Source organism: Macaca fascicularis, chromosome 6, assembly GCF_037993035.2.
Source record: "Macaca fascicularis isolate 582-1 chromosome 6, T2T-MFA8v1.1".
In the NCBI taxonomy this organism is placed as follows: Eukaryota; Metazoa; Chordata; class Mammalia; order Primates; family Cercopithecidae; genus Macaca; species Macaca fascicularis.
In genome coordinates, this window is record NC_088380.1 from 63,027,238 (window position 1) to 63,048,059 (window position 20,822).

Below are 20,822 nucleotides of genomic sequence, written 5' to 3' on the forward strand. Positions count from 1 at the left end.
TATAATTGAGTTTTCAATAGGCTGTTCCATCATCCTGAACCACCAGCTTCTTCTGGGTGATAGGGTACATAATAAGACCAGTGGATCTTGGTGGCACAAGCCCATTTCCTCCCTTGCATATTTCATCTCTCACAAGAGTTCATCACATTGACTGAATCTAACCGTATCCAGAACCTTGCTGGCAAGGAAGTCTAAGAAATGTAGATTTCCAGCCTACAATGTGATATTGTGGAAAGCATAGAAAAGAGTGGGATGAATGTTGATTACAGTAGACAATGTTAGTATGCACAGCTCGCTCTGCTACATGATATAGGTCTCTGCACAGATATAACTTTCGTGAAAAGACCGTCCCTGGCCACATTATCCAAAATGTTACCTTTCTTCCTTTATCTCTCCTTACTTTGGTTTATTTTATAAAGCAAATACAGCTATGTAAAATAACGATGTTTAGTTAGGTGCTTACTTGTTTATTGCCTGTTTCTCCCAGCATTTGAGCTCCATGAGGGTAGGGCACATGGTCCTAGAACAATTCTGGAAATAGAGGAAATATGCAGACATTTGTTAAGTGAATGAAAGAGACAATGATGAATGGTGGAATCGCTAGTTAAAGAAAATGCTAGTAGCTAAAGAAAATGATTGGGGAAAATAGCCCTCAGCTCCTCCTCTTTTTCCTTCTCTCTCTTTTGTTCTTTTTTCCTCTTTCCATGTGATGCATGCTCACCTTTGCCTTTTGCCATGAGTGGAATCTTCTTGAGGCTCTCACCAGAAACAGGGGCTGACACCATACTTCTTGTACAGCTTGAAGACCTGTGAACCAAGTAAGCCTCTTTTCTTTATAAATTACCCAGGCTCACATATTCCTTTATAGCAACACAGACAGCCTAAGACAACAATAAACCTAGAATTTGATTCCAGATGATTCTAAAATAGGAGAAAAAGGGACGTGCAGAAGGGATTTTAAAGTGTGCTAATATGCTTCTCTTTTTCTTCATGTGCGTATGTAATTGTGTGCCTGAGGATGGGATACAGATACTTATTGGCATTGGATATTGGTAGACAAACATATTTAAATCTTTATGTTAAATTTTAATACTGAGAATCTTCTAGTTAAAGTTGGCAAATTAAACATAGTGGATCCACTCCCTTTCAAAAGTTTGTTATAATTACAGGAGAAAGATTTTTTAAGGCTATCATTCACAAAGAAAATAGACCTGGAAAGGAGACAACAGCAACAGTGTTCTGGGAGCTGGAAAGTGGAAGAACGAAGAGCTGCTGACCTAGCAAAACACCAAGAGCTGAATTTTAAATTGGCCTTGGGGAAAGTGAAGAAGCAATCCAATATACACTATGGAATCCCCACATCACAGGAATTGGCAGCATGGGCTACCCCTGGAAGTGGGAGGTGGAGGTAAGGCCAAGTCCAGTGTGGTGGGTTGAAACCCTATTTATAAGTAGTAGGCCTCTAGACCCTAACCCAATCCATGTTGCTGCAGCCTGTCTGTTCCCCTCCTGGAAGTGGCTGAAAGTTTATTGTCTGAAGTGTATACACAGAGGGTCAGGACTGGGGCACACAGGCACATTTGAGGGTGGGGTACCACATTAAAGTAAGTGGTAAAGTGCAAGTCTACTCCCTGACTGTGAAGACCAGCAATCTTCACAGATTTCCCCATTTGACTGCAGCAATTCCTGGCTAGAATTAAGCTCTCCTAGCGTAGCACGACCAGTCTAGAGAAGACCTAAAACAGATCGACACTGAGGCTTCCCCAGCAGGATGTACAACCAGAGTTCCCCTCACTGTGAAGCTCCATGCACAGAAAATATACCCAGCCTTGGAGCCCCTCACTCTTAATTATAGACGAACAGTAAGAATCACTAGACATTCAAGGAAAGCCTCTAAAATCAAAGTCAGAGACCAGGAAACAAACAAACAAACTAAAAAAACCAACTTGAAAAAAAAATAGAGACTATTCAGGAAAATGGAAACTTAAAAGAAACCAAACAGAACGCACTTATTTTCATTACTATCCTTGGAAAAAGAAGATAGTTCATTTATGAAATAAAAGACAGGAAACTATAAAAATAAAACATTTAAAAGACAAAAATAAGGTCTTTTGGAAATTAAAAGTACAAAAACAAATTTCAAACACAGTAGAAGTTTTAGAAGATAAAATTGAAAAAATCTCCTTGCAAGCATATAGCAAGAAGACCAAAGGCTAGATTGAAGAGAAAATAAAAGAAATACAGAGAACTGAGTCAAGAGTTCAAGATATTCCAGAAAGTAGGAATAAAGAAAATAGAGAAGAGGATGTTTTTAAATATTTCATGAAAAATTTCCAAAACTGAAGAACTGAGCTTTAAGATTAAGAAAATACATCGAATGCTCAACACAAATGGGTGAGAAAGTTCATAGCAGTGTGGACAAAGCAAAGTCCTAAAAGCTGAGAGGAAAAGGCAGGAGGGGGCGTTATGCTTTTATAAGTTTTCATATTTTTATAATCATGAGGAGAATAAATAAGATTTATATACCTTACCACATAAAAATCAAAAATTTATATCCACAATGAAACCACTCTTGAATGCCAAGCATAAGACTAGAAGAAAATAGTTGTAATATATACCACAAATAAAGGCTTTAATCTATATTGTATAGGCAATATCTACAAGTCAATGGGAAAAAGGCATTCTAATAAGAAAATGGGAAAAGGCTAATGGAGAAAAACAAATGCTCTAAAAATATATGAAAAGATGTTTAACCTTACTGGTAATCATAGAAATCTGAATTGAAATATGTAGAATCTAATTTTTTTGCCTATCACACCGGAAAAATGTTTAATTATTAGTAGTATCCATTGTGTCAGTGCAGGTTGGGAAGGGGTGTGAAGGAATGTACACTCTCATATACTAGGTAGGAAGGCAAATGGCTTTAAAAAAGGAATTTTGTAGTATTTATTAAAATAATGTATAAACCCTTTGACTAATCAAATCTCCTGAATGTCTGTCCTACAGAATATTCCTGGATAAGCACAGAGAAATGTTTATAATTATGTTCGGTGTAGCATTATTTACAATGATAAAACTTGAAGGAATCTAAGTGTCCACCAATAAGGAATTGATTAACAATCTTAGTTCATACCACAAAAGAGAACATACTCATGAAAAAGAGAGGGCCCAGTCTCTCTGTATTAACTCTACAAAACAGTTCAAGGGAATTTCAGGCAGTACTAATAGATACTGAGGATTGCAGTGTTTTGCTGATGAGCATAGTTGCTATGGAAATTTAAGTAAACCAAAACTCTCTTGGGGAATGGATTAATCTTAGCTGGCTTTCTTGAAGCAGTGAGTAGGTGGGAAGTAAGTGTTGGGCTAGAAAAGACTAGAAGAGCAGGCATTTCAGGAGGGTAAAATAAGGCCATGGTTAGCATGCAAAAAGCAGAAAAAGGTGAAACTAATCACTTGTAGAGGATGGATGAGTGACCTTCTCACGGTAGAATCATGTCTTCAAAACAGAAGACAGTCTCTTGAAGAATGTTACTGGTTTGCTATTTTCTTTAGCTTAAGAGAATCAAAAGACTTAATTAGAAGATTCTTTGGTGAATAGATGATTTGTACAGAAGGAGAAAGTTCTTGATTGTGATTGTCTTCAAACCATGGAAGAAATCATGTGGAGAAGCTCTGTAATTTCCACCCCCCAAGATAATTTAAAATAGTATAGCCTCTCCCTTACATAATTCAGATCAGGTTTTGGAAACCTTAAAATGCAGTGCCCAAAGTTCTAACTTCTCACCTGCTGTCAATAAGAGGGCAACAAATCACATCCTGTATCCTAACTATTCTCTGCAGGTATGGGTGGGGAATGCGGAGGAAGTTTTGATGGTAAAATGAGCAAAGTTTTATCCCTTGCCCATCGATGCTCTGGAATGCAGTGACGAGAGGACAGTGGTGATGAACCTGCTATGCTGGGTATTTTGTTTGCTCCTCTAGATTCATTCCTCCCTTTTCAACCCTGCTTTCTTCTCCAGGAGGCTGACCTGTGTAGACTATATCAACTATATCAAGAACACCCTTGCCCTTGGACTTCTGGTTGGGTTAAGCCAATGGGGGAATGTGCAGGAGACTGGCAGAAGGACAGAGGGCGAGTCCCAGCTGTGATTCTTGGCTCCCTTCCTTCCAGGTCAACTCAGCCTGTCTGTGCCCCTTCAGTGTAGGTCCCTGCTTCTCACAAGGCATCCTGTCTCTGTACAAGAGCTTTTTCCTCTTGGCCATTTTACTATGTATTAGCATTTATTTTTTTTTTTAGTATTTAGTATTTTTTTGGGGGGGATCCTTTCTAAGTCATTTTTCATTTTATTTCTGTCTTTTATTACATGTCTGACCTCAAACAAGCTTCTAAATTTTTCCGAACCTCGATTTCCTTATTTGTAAATAATAAAAAAGGGTATCTATCTCATAGGGGTCTTGTGATAACTAAACGAGACAGTCTATGAAAGAGTTAGCATAGTGCTGGTGGTGCTGGTATGTACCATATGGCCTCTACGTGCTTGCTTTTTTTTTTTGTCCTTGCAGCTCTCTCTTGCCAGAATGATTTCAACTCTCCATTCCCTCCCCAATCATCACTCTAACAGTTTCCGAAGTGAATTCTGTCTCTTGTTAATTTTCATGACCAGGTTACTTCTAGTATTTATTATTACATTTTGATGTTTTGGTAAGCTTTTCGCCAGAAAGTGTCTTCTAATTTCACACTTCTAAATAACGCAGACAATGTAGACAGCCCTGCTGAAAACCTGAAAGACACTGTCAGATTTGGGGTTCAGTTTTTAAACTCTATATGTTTTTGATGCTGGTGGGCAGTATCAACAGTGGTACAGGATGGGCAAGGCTGCATTGCAGGGAGAAAACAGTTCATTACTATGCAGTGCCATCTGAATGCCCGCTTGGAGAAAGTACATTAGTATCTCATTGATACATTTACATATCCCGGAAGGGAATCCCATATTTCTTTAGGGCAGAGATTGCCAATTACCTTCCCAAATGCATTCTCTGCTTTCTCCTATGCTGGGCACTTTGCTACTTGGCAAAAGACTACCTTCTCTTATGTGATGAAGGTTTGGCCACATGACTGAGTGTAGACAACGAAATGTGATTTGGAGGTAGGTATGCTGCGACTTCCAAAGTGTCTTTCAAGGGAGAGAGCACATTACTTCTTTATTCCTTTCTTTTCTCAGTTTTTCGGAATGTAGACATGATGGCTGGTGCTCAAGGAGCCATCTTAATCCATGAATTGGCAAACTAAGAATGGAACAGGGCCACAGAGTGGAAGCCTGGGTTACTGCCTGTAGATTCATCATCTCAGCCCTCAACTGCCAGCCTCAGGTTTCTACCATGTATTTAAATCACTGTTATTGTTCTCTCTCTCTCTTTTTTAAAATAATGCAGCCAACCTAGTTCTAACTGATGCATTTAATCTGAGTTTTGGATATAGGAGGCAAGAGCCCAAGCATGCTTTCTTTTTTCTTGGATCCCAATAAAGCACTTAGAGAGGCAGAATTACTACCCATTTCTGAAAGCAAGACATTCTTTTTTCCAGTGATCCATGCTACCTTCATACTATTCTCTTTCTCACTCCTCCTCCCCAACCTCTCTATTTCTTCTCTTCTTTTTACCAAAAGCTGAGGTTCAGTGCTCAATATTCAAAATCTGGTTCTTATTGGGATTTGGATTACAATTACTATTTGATGGAGTCTTTAATGTGTTTCCAAAGCCACTGCCTAATTGTAGAAATGAAGTGTCAAAAAACAATAGAATCCTGCTGTAAGCAAGCATCCAATAAATTATTCAGAATTTTTAAAGGATGCTTTATTATCAGACGTTTGTAGCTTTAAAGCCAGGAGAACAGAGAAAGAACACAAAAGAGGCCTTCAAGTCATCCTCTTTATGATGGTGAAATGTTACTACAAGCTCTGCTGTTGCTACCCTAACTGTCTGCTCTCCCTGGAATTTAATGGAGATGGCAATCTAATTATTACCAGAAGCCCACCCAGATAGTTAAATACTGTTCAATAATAGCGTTGTTCAATAATAGCGTTGTGAGGGAGGGAGCTGTGGCAACACAGAATGGGGAACAATTAGTCTTTTTCAGGCCAGAGAAAGACTAATATTATAACATAAATTCCTCAGCTATAACATTGCCATTTTCTCCAAGTCATCATAAAATAAACTAGAATTAGGAAAACAGGGAGATGTGTGGAATGCTGTCACACAAAAGGTCCACAGATGAGTGTGGATCAAGCTAATTTTCAATGCATAACCACATGATTTGAATACCAAATCAAGCAAAAATAAAACACAACCCCCTACACCAACCTCCCCAAACCTCACCTAAATAACAGTTTCATAGATATTTGAGATGTAAAACTACTGAGATTTTCTTTTTTGTGAGCTCAAGGGAAGTGTCTGTGTGCTCCAGCTTGAAAAACAAATATCTATAAATTATAAAAGCATTGTCTCTGTGAATCTAAAATCTCTGCGTCTTGACAATTAGGAGGCAGAAAATGTTATACATAAGCACTTCCTTGTGAACTGGAAGGAAAATGACTTCCAAATTTGTTACTTTCGGTGTATGGGGAACGGGGAAGTAAAAGCATTTTGAGAAAATTGGGAAGCTTGAAATTCTCAAGTAGTATTTGATTTGTTAGCAGAGAATCGGCCCTGGTACCTTATCAATCGATGAGGATCACTTTTTTATGTTCTCAGTCTGATGGCATACGTCTCTTCATTCATCCTACACCATCACCCATTTTTCCTCCATCTGTGTTTGTAATTTCCTGTTATGTGCCCCAACCAGAAGGTTGTAGAGTGCAGTGGCTGAGAGATGGATACTGGAATTACCTCTCTGAGTTCAAAACCTGACCCCTCACTTCCTAGCAAGTGATCTTGGGCAAAATACTTTCTTCATCAGTCTTTTTGCCTGTGAAATGGAGACAATGCAATTCATGTGTGGTTATGAGGATGAAATGAGTTATTGTTTGGTTCAGTGCCTAGAACAGTGTGTGGCAAACAGCAGGTGCCATATAAATGTTTGTTAAATGTCTTCGAAAACAATTATTGTGAGCTTTGGAGCTATAAATTGCGTACTCAAAATGGATAAATGAGTGGATGGTATTACCATGTCTCCAACTGAGGCAAAAGGAGCGCATATGTGTGTATGTGGGGGTGGCGGTGGGGATTTGGTGGCATCCGGAATTGTGAGGGATGAATGCCTGAGAACCTCTGTTTTTCATGCTCTTAACCAGTATTTTGGTCATGGAATCACTAGCAGTGAGGCTCTCACAAAGGGTCCCCTGGACTTTGATGTCACGTGTTGAGTCAGGAAGCACACAGAGGAGGGAGGAGGTGAGATCTTCCCTAAGCAGTTACACAGTGAATTGATGTGGGCAGTCGTGGGTCTTGCTTTGCTGAGGCTGGGTGGTCAGAGCAGGAGTGTTAAAGACACAGTGACAGGCAGCTTCAAAAGCCGTGGCCTTGCCAAGGAGTGCTGGTAAACAAACGTGGTTGCCAGACCAACGTAGTTAGCAGCATCCCACAGTGGGGTGGTCCCCGATCTGCTGACTGACCTGAAGCCAGGTCCTGACAGGTGGTGGGCACATGCTGCCCAGCTTTTCTGATCAGGACTAGAGAATGCCCCCAGGGAAGGCTCTGTATGGAAGGACCAATCTTCCAGCAGTGGCTGCATGATAAATAGCATGTATTTGGAAAACAGAAAGAATATGGGCCCTCTACTGTTGATTCTCTAACCTTCAATTTCCTCATGTATAAATGAGAATTAATAATTTCCACTTCATTAATTTGTCAGAAGAAAAAAAGTGAGTATAAAAGTACTTTGTAACTAGTATATACTACTGATACTGGTTATGATTGTGTAGATGATAGAACCAATTTTGTGATTTGTTTATAATGCAGAAATGACACGCTTTATATAGTAGGGATACTCTTGAAAAGGTATGCAAATATTTTCTCGTTTACTAGATCCCAGGCCCTTTAAGAGAAAAGACCATGATGTATTAATTTCAGTAGTCTCCCTGTATTCTTTTGTTTCAACACAATGCTTTTCTCTTAAAAGATGTGGAACAAATACAGAATCTTGCTCCACAAAGAAATTGTATAAGAAAGAATCATTGTCTCATCTTTAAAACCATGGAGATACTTTATGTAAATAGCTTCCTTCATTTGCTGGCAATATTATCCTTTTTAGAAAGCACCATACTTACACTATTTACTATAGGACTCCTCTAATAACTTATCTAACTACTCAATATTGATAAATCTAAGATGGATTCAAGTTCATATAAAATTAATGGTAAATTATTTTGAGTAACTGTTCACTCTGTAAATTACAAAATGTTCTATGATTTCTTTAACAAAATAAGATTAGAGAATAGAACAAGGCTCAGAAATTTGTATGACTTTAAAGACAAACATCTGCTATGTCTTGAGTTTCTTTTTAAAAATATGGAAGCAGAGTGAAGCTGTCATCTATGAAAGATAAAGATAAATTACTGGAAAGAACTCCAAAGGTTTATAACTATTTGGCCAAAAGATTTATGAAATCTAAAAGCTAGGAAGAAAGAACAGAATGAATCAATCAAACATCCTCTTCGTTGCATGGAGTGAAGCTTGTTTGGAGTTTTTTATGGGCTGGCTGTTATTTTTAATTAATTAACTAATAATTAAACATGTTTTGAAATATGTCTACCTTGTAGAATGGCTAAGTCAAGATAATTAAAATATTCATTACCTCATATACTTAGTTATTTGTGGTGAGAACACTTAAAATCTACTCTATGCAATTTTCAAGCATATAATTCATGGTTATTAACGAAGTCACCAAGAAGTACAATACATTTCTGAACTTACTCCTTCTGTGTAACTGAAATTTCATATCATTTGATCGACATCTCCCCAATCCTTCTTGACTCCCCCAGCCCTGGTAGCCACCGTTCTACTCCCTTGCTTCAATGAGTTTGGCTTTCTAGATTCCACATATAAATAAGTGAGATGTGAATGAACTTCAAAGTACAAACGATGACATGAGTCCATCCTCATTTTGTGAGGAAGAGGAGTGTTAGAAGTAAAAATGTGCTGGGCCACTCAGAGGAAAGTGGTAAATACACCAGTGAGGTTGAGAAGAATATGAAAGGGAAGGCTGAAGGTGTCGGTGGGCTTCACTGTTTTGTCCCACACTGGATCTGGTCCATTTTCGCTCCATGTTCCAGCAGACAGAAGCAGGACTGATGACTTCTATGTCTCAGTCACCAAGACTGTGTTCTTTGATCTCCTTCAAACTTTGCAGAGCAAATCACTGCTTCAGAGGCTGTCTGAACCTACACCTTGTGCCAGGGCACAAGTTGGTACAGTTATAAATTGCTTCTAATTGTCAGGGTCCACCTCTTTTTCCACTCCAATCTTTTCTAGAATTTTTTTTTTTTACCAGTCAATTACAAGTTTGGGCTTGAGGATCTGAATTCTTGTTCTTCCACGTTGGTAAGTTTAAGTCACTATTGCTGAATAGGGGAAGAATATTGATTTTTGAGTTAGATTGACTTTTGCATCATTTATGTTTATTTGTTTCCTTTGCATGGACTAAGTTAAAAGACTTAACTATGCATTTTGTATTTAGAAAACAGTTTTTTTTTTCCCCCCCGCAAACTAATAACCTATGACTAGCTCTGGTAATTATCCCAAAGTTTGGTCTCATTATGCCCAGCATTTTGCCATGAGTTTGCCCTCCAGGAATTTGGAAAGATGTATAATGAATTCCATTTTCAAATCACTCCATCTTTGGTGTCTTACAATTCTTCAATTAAGAATAGAACAAATGTTTCTAATTAGGAATAAAATAGAATTATATATTTTCTTTACTCTTGTACAGAAAAAAATTATGAGACTTTGACCTTGAAAGTCTCATAGTGAGTGCCTGTCATGTTATAACAGGGCAAAAAGCAAGTATAATATTCAAACCTTAGTAACATGTAAACTGGGGGAGAAAACCAATTTGAATTAGAAGACTGAATCATAAAACATTGTAAATAAATGAAATGATTTCACCTTTTAAAGTACATGGAATGAAGCTTTATTTAATTATAGTGATGATGATGATGATGATGATGATGATGATGGTAATACAATTACAACGGCTAACACTTACATAGAGTTTCCTATGTTCCAGGCACTGTTCTGGGAGCTTTACATTTATTAAGTTATTTGATCCTCACAACAACTCCATGAAGTAGATAATAATATCTCTGTATCACAGATTAGAAAAATGGTGTGCAGAGAAGGGAAGTAACTTAGCCAAGAGACTGAGTAATTTTGCACAGTGATGAGTGGCATTTAGTTACCTTACTTCTAATGAATTAATTCTAACTAAATGAGCATTTGAAATGCTTCACTTTGACTGTTGGTGAAATGAAATAAATAGGCATTTTCAAGATTGAATCTAGCTTGGGGGGTTCAGTGAGTGAAAGTTTCTCAGGCTATAAGGCATCCCAAATGGATGAATATTTCCCAGTAAACAAATGTGGGAAACACTATTCATTTTAAACTCCAAACAAGTAAATTTGTAATGCTAAAATTTAGTAAGATTGATACGTTGTTATTCACCATTCTGCTCCCATAAATTTCAGATATAAAGCAATGCCTGAGCATGGACTGTACACATTATTTTTGGAACACTAGAAGAGGCACTAGTTGTAAAAAAATTTAATATACAAATTTTAAATAATACATTGTTCACACTTAGTTTGTTTTCTCTGTAATTCTATTTGGTAGCAGAAACCTTATTATTAGTTTTCCACATTCACAGAATTATAGTGAATACCAACTATTTCACTACATTTGACTCTTTTCTAGAAGAAACACAGAAGTACTGAAAGTATCAGTATGTTACCACATATTCAGGGTTTGTGATTAACCAAAATATAATAGAAGGAATTTAAGTATAGGGTCATAGGTGCCTTGAAACATAATTCAAGACAATTCCAAGCCTATTTATATCTAGTTCAAGCTTATATGTAGAAAATTTAATATATTATGAATATGCCTTCAATTATTATATTCACAATTGTTTATTTAAGAACAGTCAGAAAACTTGGTTAGAATGGGATTTCAGTGAAATTATATACCGTTGTATAACTGTGAATCATGACATGAATAAAGCTACAACCCTCTGTACTCCTGATAGCTATTATATAATCTTTTATGTTATACTTGTCAACTGAAGCCTAAGTAAGAGTTAGTGTGACCTTGTGCACGTACAATGGCCTTGGGTAGTTAACACAGCCCATCTCCTCAGATGGTTGTGAGGATCTAAGTATTTATTACATAGCAGGAATCATCCTTACATTAATCAACTAATCACCACCCCATCATTTAATTTATGGATTAGGAACTAATATCATCCCCACTTGATAAATGAGACAACGGAAATCCAGAGAGGTGAGGTAATTTGGTAAGCAATTATTTGAGTCTGAATGCAGGCAGGCTCCGGGCTCCAGAGCTCATGCTCTTCATGGTTAAGGTCATGAGGATCAAGTGGACCACAGATAAAAGCCTTTGAAAAAGCACATTGTATATTGTGCATGAGTGTTAGTTAGACATGAGTCATTTTAAAGATACTCGTGATAATAGTGAGGAGATTAACAGTGAACATTTTGAAGTTTCTTACACAAATTTGATGAGACTTTCATTTTTTAATGATAATAAGTTCAGCTCTTAGCATCGCACACCAAGAAGTAAAAGAAGTACCAACTGCTGTGGGTTCCCAAGGAAACAGGCTGTTATGATTTGACAGTGTCCCCACCAAATTCTCATGTTGAATTGTAATTCCTGGTGTTGGAGGAGGGGCCTGGTGGGAGGTGATTTAATCATGGAGGCAGACTTCCCTTTTGCTGTTCTCCTGATAGTGTTCTCACGAGCTCTGGTTGTTTTAAAGTACGTGGCACCTCCTGCTTCCAGCCGTGTTGGATGTGTCAGCTTCCCCTTCACCTTCCACTCTGATTGTAAGTTTCCTGAGGCCTCCCCAGGCATCCTTCATGTACAGCCTGTGGAACTGAGAGTCAATTAAACCTCTTCTTTATAAACTACTCAGGTAGTTCTTTATAGCAGTGTGAGAATGGACTAATACACAGGCTCTGAGAGGGAGAGGTTTATTGGAAGCTCTCTCTGGAGATACACCTGTGAAGAAGCGAGGATGACAGGACTGGGCAGAGCGAGGTGCTGATACACAAAGTGGTTGCACCTGAGGTCTTACCCAATTGTACTGGGGGCTGGGATGCCATTTCAGAGTTTCCCACCCCAACGTTCAGCCCAGGGGGACTTCATATTACTACTTAGCCACTCATTAGTCATGGGCTGCTCCCCTGGAGGGGAAGTAACCATGGGTGGGACAGTTCCCTGCGAGGGGAGGAAATGCCCAGTGAGGAATGCAGCTGTGAACCATCAGCAGCTAGTATTCTCAGCAGCTGCAAGAAGAATGCTTGAGTCCTGAAGATCTGGGTGAGACACGACAGGATCCACTATACCACCTCTTATAAAAGGTGAAAAAAGTCCCAAACACATAATTAACTAAAGGTAAAAATACAAATGGCAAAGAAAACTATGAAAAACATAGTGTTTATTAACAAGAACATGTCAATTACAACAATTTTCTCCTATCAAATTGGCATAGATGAAAAAATAGCTAGTAAGCAATAGTGAGAGTACCCCAAGGTAGGCCTAATTTTTATTAAATAATTCCTTTAGAAATAATTTCAAACTTAAAAGAGTAGCAAGTACAGTACAAAGAACCTTTACATCCCTTCACCCAGAAGATTATGTCATACATAATCTCTATGTATTAACATTTCATCACATTTGTGTACATACTATGTGTGTATGTACATTTATACTTATCTATATCATCTATACTTCTATTGATTGCCCCTTGTACACAGAGTTTTTATTTATTAAACTAAGATGTTAAAAGCAGTGTCTTGAAATTCAGATCTGAGTTTGAGTCCCAGTCACTCAATTTCTATGGGACCTTGAGCAAGATAGGTTTTCTTATGATCTCTGTTTCTTCAGTTACAAAATGGAGATAACTCCTGTGTTCTTTTTTCTTGTTGTTCAAATTAGATCCTCCATATAGAACTCAGCACTGGCTAAGATTTCAGTAAATGTTAGCTGCTGTCATTGCTGTCTTCATTATTCTCAGCTCCTTGAGAGCTGGGACTACACCTTGTGCATTGCTGTGAACCCTCAGAGCTTAGCACTGCATCTTGCTGGGTCCCCAGGAAATGTTTATGGATCAATTTGCTTTCTTGCTCAACATATTATAAGATCAGGCCCATGGGGGTGTTGACAGGGGCTCATTTGGAGGGCTGTCCCTCAGACTTCAGTGGGAAAGGCTGTAGAGAATGAAAGCAGCACTCAGAAGTGAAAACTTTGTTAATGACCCTGCTCCAGTGAAAATAGGCGATTCATTGGGTGATCAAATAAAAGTGTATTATTCAAGAAATTCCTTTCTCTCCCTCGCTCTTTGAAGCTCTTCGTGCGTGTTTGGCCTGTGTATATTGTCTACCATACAATATTTTGGAACAACAGCAATAAAAACTGGTAAGACCGAGAAGTGGAGAAAATTTCGTCATGCTCAGTCCTTGGAGTCCTTTAAAGGAAGCATTTACATCTAAAGAAATGCTTGTGCCTCTGCCTGTCTCCTTCAGCTGGCTGCTCTTCTCTACATTTGGTGGCCTTGGGAACACCAAAGATATGGCCTTGGCAACACTTGCACATCGTGGTCAAGAGACCAGGAAGGTGATGGTGGATGGTGGCAGGGGTGAAGTGATGTATATAGGAGGGGAGGGGCTGTTGTTCAGTGAATATGGTATGAGGTAAGCAGGAACCTAGATAGGTTTCACATCACTTTTTGTTGGCTGGCTGTATATATCCAATGAATTAGCCTGACTTTTTGTTAACAGTAACAGGCAACCAACTTCAAGCAGACAAAGCCACAGGGAGAGTTAGTGGTACAGTTTGCAGATTCCAAGGAAAGGCTACACAAACCAGGGCAGCTCCTGGGACCGCTGAGGGTTGGAGCCTAACAGGAATCTCCCTTTCATCCCTGTTTCTTTCTGTGGCCTGACCCCATGCTCCCAGCTTCTCATGGAAAAGGACAGGAGAACATGACTGCTGGTAGCGTGTATCACGTCCTTATAGCTAGCATCAGGGAAGACAGAAATTGTTCTCTTCTCCAAAACTGAAAAATCACGGGGGAAGGACCCTGGCCTGGCTGGGATTATGCATCTGCCCCTGATATGAAGCCCTGAGGCTTGAGTTGAGGAGGCTGTCATCAACTTAGCCCACCTGTGTTCAAAAGGACAGGGTTTGTATCCAGGCGAAGGTGAGATGTCAGGAAGCCAGCTCAGTTTGGAGAATGTTACCTACTTCTGCAGGAGAAAGCTGGGGACTTGCTATCGTTTCCCTTTTATCACTTCTGTTACTCCAGTATTTTGGCCCTGCCTTCCTCAGAGAGGTGAATTCTTTGTAATTTTGTCCCAGCCTTTAAAACCAGATACCCGTCTGTTCCCCTGGACAAGCTCCAATCTCAATGAGCCTTGACCTTTCTAACCTCTTCACGGCAAATGTCTTTGCCCCTTTGCCTCCCTTTCTGACCTAATTTTAACACCCCCATTCTATTCCAGAGCATCCTGCCTTCTAACTCCTTTGACATTTACTCAAAATTCTCATTCTGAACTGGACTTTTGGACTCAACAACAAAAGGTAGCTTCTTCTGGGGCTTTGACCTTCTGGGTTCTTTAGGGTCTGGTTTGGGATCTCCTCATGGTGCTGTTGGTCTGCACCCTGCTGGCTTAGTTCTGGCCCAGGGTCACCACACTGGCACTGGTAGTGTTCTGAGAGTGAGGACCAGAGAGATCTGAACTCGAGTCATAGGGTGTAAGGTCTCAGTCACTGAGTGGTATTCCTTGCTCTGCTGTGGAAGGACTCGGCAGAGAGGATCCATGCATGGGTGCACTGAATTCCACATTTTTCCCTGAGGAGGCTCTCCATGAAGGCCATAAAAGGTGTCATCTATAACTCCCTCACTCAGGTGTACAGACGCTACCATGCTGAAGTTCAAAGGCCAAAGTGGAAGCTCTTCATTCACATCCCAAACCCTTAACTGAAAGAGATATTGCCGTTGATTTTTCTTAAATGTGCCCAGCATTGCCAGTTCTGGCATGAAGGGAACACTTAACTATGAAGTTGGAGGATGCACCATTAGTTTTCTGTGATTTAGGACCCTCTAGGGGATATGTATTTTTCTAACTTAATTATTTTAATATCCTTCATATTCTTATTCACTGAAGAAATAGATTCCAACCAAAGATGGAAGGGTACTAGTAGAACCAAGGATACCCAGCAATAATAGTTACTATGTGTCGAGTAAATACTATGTACTAAGTGCGTTTATGTGTTTTTTTCCCCCATTTATTATTTATTTAGTTTTAGATTCGGGGAGTGGATGTGTAGGTTTGTTACATGGGTATATTTTGTAAGGCTGAGGTTTGGGCTTCTAATGATCCTGTTGTGCAAGTAGTGAACATAGTACCCAATAGGTAGTTGTTCAACCCTTCCTCCCCTCCTTTGGAATCCCCATTGTTTGTTCTCATCTTTGTGTCCATGTGTACCTAATGTTAAGTTCCCACTTATAAGAGAGAATATGTGTTACTTGGTTTTCTGTGTCTGCGTCAATTCACTTAGGATAATGGCCTCCAGCTGCATGCATGTTACTGCAAAGGACACAGTTTTGTTCTTTTTTGTGGCTGCATAGTATTCTGTGGTGTGTATGTAGCATACTCTCTCTATCCAGTCTACCACTGATGGGCACCTGGGTTGATTCTTTTCTATTGTGAATCATGTGTGATGAACATGTAAGTGCATGTGTCTTTTTGGTAGAACTATTTGTTTTCCTATGGGCATATACCCAGGAATATAAGGGATTGCTGGGTCAAATGGTAGTTCTATTTTTAGTTCTTTGAGAAATCTCCAAACCACTTTTCACAGGGACTGAACTAATTTGCATTCCCACCAATAGTGTCAACTAGTGTTTGTTGTGTGTTCCTTTTTCTCTGCAACCTCACCAACATCTGTTATTTTCTGACTTTTTAATAAAGCCATTCTGATTGGTGTGGGATGGTATCTCATTGTGGTTTTGATTTGCATCTCTCTGATGATTAATGATATTGAAACTTTTTTTCATTTGTTTGTTGGATGCTTATATGTCTTCTTTTGAGAATTGTCTGTTCATGTCATTTGCCATTTAGGGAATTTTTAGATGGGTCCCCAATTTTATATATATTTTTATTTCCTGTATTTTTTCCAGTTAACAGATATTTAATAAATTATTTCTGTTTGCCAATAGTCTGTGTTAGGTATTCTTGGAGATGAAAAAAGGAAAACACAGTGTCTACCCTTGAGAGCCTCAGAGTCTCATTAGGGAGATAGTTAACAAACAAAAATATCTGACACTATAATGGCAAGTGCTATAAAGAAAAGAAGCATATAAGGATCTCAGTGCATAGCAGGTATTGGGAGGGGAGAATTTATAAACTGAGGTGATAGGGTGTATTAGTGTCTTATGGCTGCTGTAACAAATTGTTGCAAACTTAGTGGCTTAACACAACACAAGTTTATTCTCTTATAATTCTGGAGGCCGGAAGTCTACAATCAAGGTTTTGGCAGAGCTGCATTCCTTCTAGCGGCTCTAGGGAAGAATCAATTTATTTATCTTTTCCAGTTTCTATAGGTTTTCTGCATTCCCCTTTTTTTTTTTTTTTTGGCCCATGGCCCCCTTCCAGCTAGCAGTTGCAACACTCTGCCCTCTACTTCTAGCAGCCATGCATCCCCATTTTTAATTCTCCTGCCTCCTTCTTTCACTTATAAGGACCCTCGTGATTACATTTGGCCTACCCAGATAATACAGCAAAATCTCCCAGATAAAGTTCCTTAATTTAATAACATCTGTAAATTCTCTTTTGCCATGTAAGGTAACATATTCATAAATTCTGAGGATTAAGACTTGAGTGTCTTTGGTGATGGGGCATTATTTTGCCTACTACAGAAGGCTAGATTGTCTTGAAGTTCTAACTTGAAAATTCCATGGGTTGATTGGAGCCATGTCAGCATGATCTGTCTCATTTAATCACTAGCCCTGACTGTGTACTCTCATTGTGTCTCATTGTGCTCAATGAAGAGACAACTTTGTGGAGTTCCAATTCCTTCTGTGTATCTTGACCTTTGTGCTGCTGCAGAAGGAGTCATGTGGAGGAATTACAATATTTAATATCAAGGGTTTCAAAACCCAAGCTGTTTTGTGATAAACAACAGTCACTAAAGGACATCTTTTGTCTCCCGCTCAGTCACTACTCAAACCCTGAGCTGACAAACTTACTCTTTACTCTTAGATCATGGCAAATCTGTATCATACAAGGCTTGGAAAGTAGTCATAAGAGAACACACTTTCATTACTGTGGCCTGAAAAGTGTGGGTAGGGTATGAAAAATCAAAGGGATGGAACATAGAGATGGGCAAAGTATGTCTGCTGGAAATGGACTGGGAACTGAGTGAGGATTATGGGATTTTTCACCATTTGTGCAAATAAGCAGAGGCAGTGGAGGTCCAGTTAGTACCAAACAACAGATATTTAGAAAGTCCCTGACTTGCAGCTTTGAAATAAAGTCTTTGTTTTTATAATGCTTTAACTTTCACAATGACCTATTGCTTTGGCTACTAAAAATTAGATAGTTTTCTCTGAGCCAAACCAAAGAATGTGGGGGTAATGAGAAGCTGAGGGATGCTGGCTCAGGACTGAATAATTGACTGGAAGTATTATTCTCCCTTTTGTGTTTTTAAGCTTTCCCCCATTGGCTCCTTTTTATTTGTAAAGAGAGTTTCTGTGGGCACTACAAGTTGCCTACCCAGCAGAATTCCCTGCCCTCCTTCTGAACAGATCCCTAATTGTGTGCAGGTATCCACCCTGCTCTCTTGCAAGACAAGTGCCCCCAGAGATGCTGCTTCTACCATCAGCACTGGCAAAGGGAACCTGATTGGTTTAAGTGTAATCTCATCACCCTGGCTGGTGATTGGTTCAAGAATGGGCATGTGGCCCTTTGTGTTTCATTGCTGGCCATTGAGACATAAAGAGAGTTTGTGGGTAGCCATGGAGACTGTTCTTATTTGCTTTTAAGAGATGTTGAATGTCACCCTCTTTCCCTCTGTGGATGGAAATAGAGAAGCATGTAGCTCCAAATTCCTCTAGTGACAATTATATAACCATGAGAAAACAGAAACAAACCAAAACAACATACCCTCCCAGCATTACAAGGAGTGACAAAAAGAAGCTAATGCTTGATCACTTGCTGGACTGCATGGATCAACAAACTCTGGAACCTGCCTTGTCTCTGAACTTTCTGTTACATAAGCCATTCCTTAACTGTTTATGCTGTTCTGAGTTATGTTTTCTTACTTGCAGCTGAAAACATCCTAATACCTATGCTTCAAGTAGTCATTGTGGCTCTAATGTCCCCTGACTAGCTCAAAGACCTGGCCTCCTAACTTGGGGAACCCCAGCTTTTTCCATAATCTCAAGCTGGTATTTTTGGGAGTTCTAGACGTTCTTGAATCAACTTGGGCAGTGTTTCAATGCTGTTCTCTTTGTCTCTTAACTGTCCAGTTCCTACAGGGCCTCCATTGGGGCTTAGCAGCTTTAAAAAAAAATTTAGGAGAGTGTTCCCTCCCTCTGTTACATTCTCAGTCTCTATGGAGCAGGAGTGAACCTAAAACAGGGATGCTTGAGTTCCAAAGTATTAAAGAGATAAAAAGGCCAGTTCTTTTATTTTTGTAAAATTTAGATACACAATTCCCTGTTGACCTACAGGCTCTGTAGCTAAGTTTGGCTAGACCAGTGTCCAAGATAAATCTAATACGAAATATAAGTGTAATTTTAAGTCTTCTAGCAGCTGCCTGAAAAAAGTAAAAAGAATCAGGTAAAGCTAATTTCAATAATATATTTTATTTTCTTCAACATGTAAAAAATTATTTCAATATGCAATTGATATAAAAGCTTTTTCTGAGGTATTTTATGCTAGTTTTTCCAAAGCAAATCTTCAAAATCCCATGCACATTTAATCTCAATTTAGACAGCTACATTTCAAGTACTCAGTAGCCGCATATGTCTAGTGGCTGCTGCCATTTTGAACAGCACAGGGTTAGACTCTGCCAAAGTTCTGCCCACAGAGGGAATTTGCTTGAAGTGGCTTTTTCCTCCTTTCTTGAACTCTGATTTATTTTCCCTGTAATCCCAGAGCTGCTTTCTTCTTTTGGTTTTTCAGATGTGTGTCCATATGTTTGAACTCCAACTGTGAATATGGCTGGAGTTAATGATTTCCCCCAGAAAACTTCTCAGCTCTTATTTAAATAAATAAATTTAATTGTTTGCAAATGGAGCTAAGTGGGTGGGAGGAGCTGTTTATGAATGCAAACATATTTGCTTGAGGGGAAAGGTGTCATCCAAATCAAAATTCTTTTACCAGAGCAAACAATTTCTTCCTTCATGTTAAACCCAGTGGACCCTTTCTAATTCTTTCTTTTTTTTTTTTTTTTTTTTTTTTTTTTTTATCTGACCTTCCCATTGGCCTTGGTGAACACCATTTTCTTCCTGGAAGTCTCTCTTCTCCTGGCTTCCATGACACTTGCCTCTCCTAGCTCTTCTGCTTCTCTGACTGCTCCAACCTGGAGCTCCCCCTTTACTGCCCTTTCCTTAAAGGTAATGCTCCAATGGTTACATCTTTGATCTTCCTTTCTTTTGTACTCCATATATTCACCATCAATACTTTCATCCATCCATGGCTTAACTGTAATTTACATACAAATATTTCCCAAATATGTATGTTCAGCCCATATTCATCTCTTGACCAAACCCATATAATACATTGTTCATGAATCAACCCCTTTTAGATATCTGAAGGTTCACCATTGGTACAACTGAAGTCATTACTTTCCCTTCTCTAAACTGGACTCTCTACTTCTGTTTTCTGTTTTACTAAACGGTACCACTAACTCTTCAGTTTACCAGCCTGAAATGGGTTGTTATTCTAAATTAAATGCCTCCCCATCTCTCACCTCCCCTATGTAATAATCAGCAAGTCCTTCTGATTAAACTTAACTATGATCTCTTGATGAGTCACATATTCCCCTCATTCCCACTGCTACCATTTTGTCTTTTCTCAATTACTTAACTTCTGTCTAGTTCCTTGCCGTCACTCTTGATCCCTCTTTCCAGCCTCCTTACTGCACTGAGAGGAGCTTTTCTCAAACCGAAATTGCTGGTCAATCCCCTGTTTCTTTGCTTAAAATTAAACTTTTAAAAAATTTTATTTTAAGTTCTGGATACATGCACAGAATGTGCAAGTTTGTTACATAGGTAAATGTGTGCCATGGTGGCTTGCTGCACCCATCAACCCATCAACCCTAGGTATTAAGCCCTGCATGCATTAGCTATTTATCCTGATGCTCTCCCTCCCTGCCCCCACAGGCCCCAGTGTGTGTTGTTCCCTTCCCTGTGATTCAGCTTCTACCTTCCTCTCCCATCTTTCTGCCTGCTTGTGCTCTACATTCCACTTACAATGAACTTGAGGTTCCTTTTTGTCTCCTGGGCCTTTGCACATTCTGTTCCTCTGTCTTGGACAGTCTTTCTGTACCTTCTTCCCTGGCTAATTTGATCCTAGCAGTTC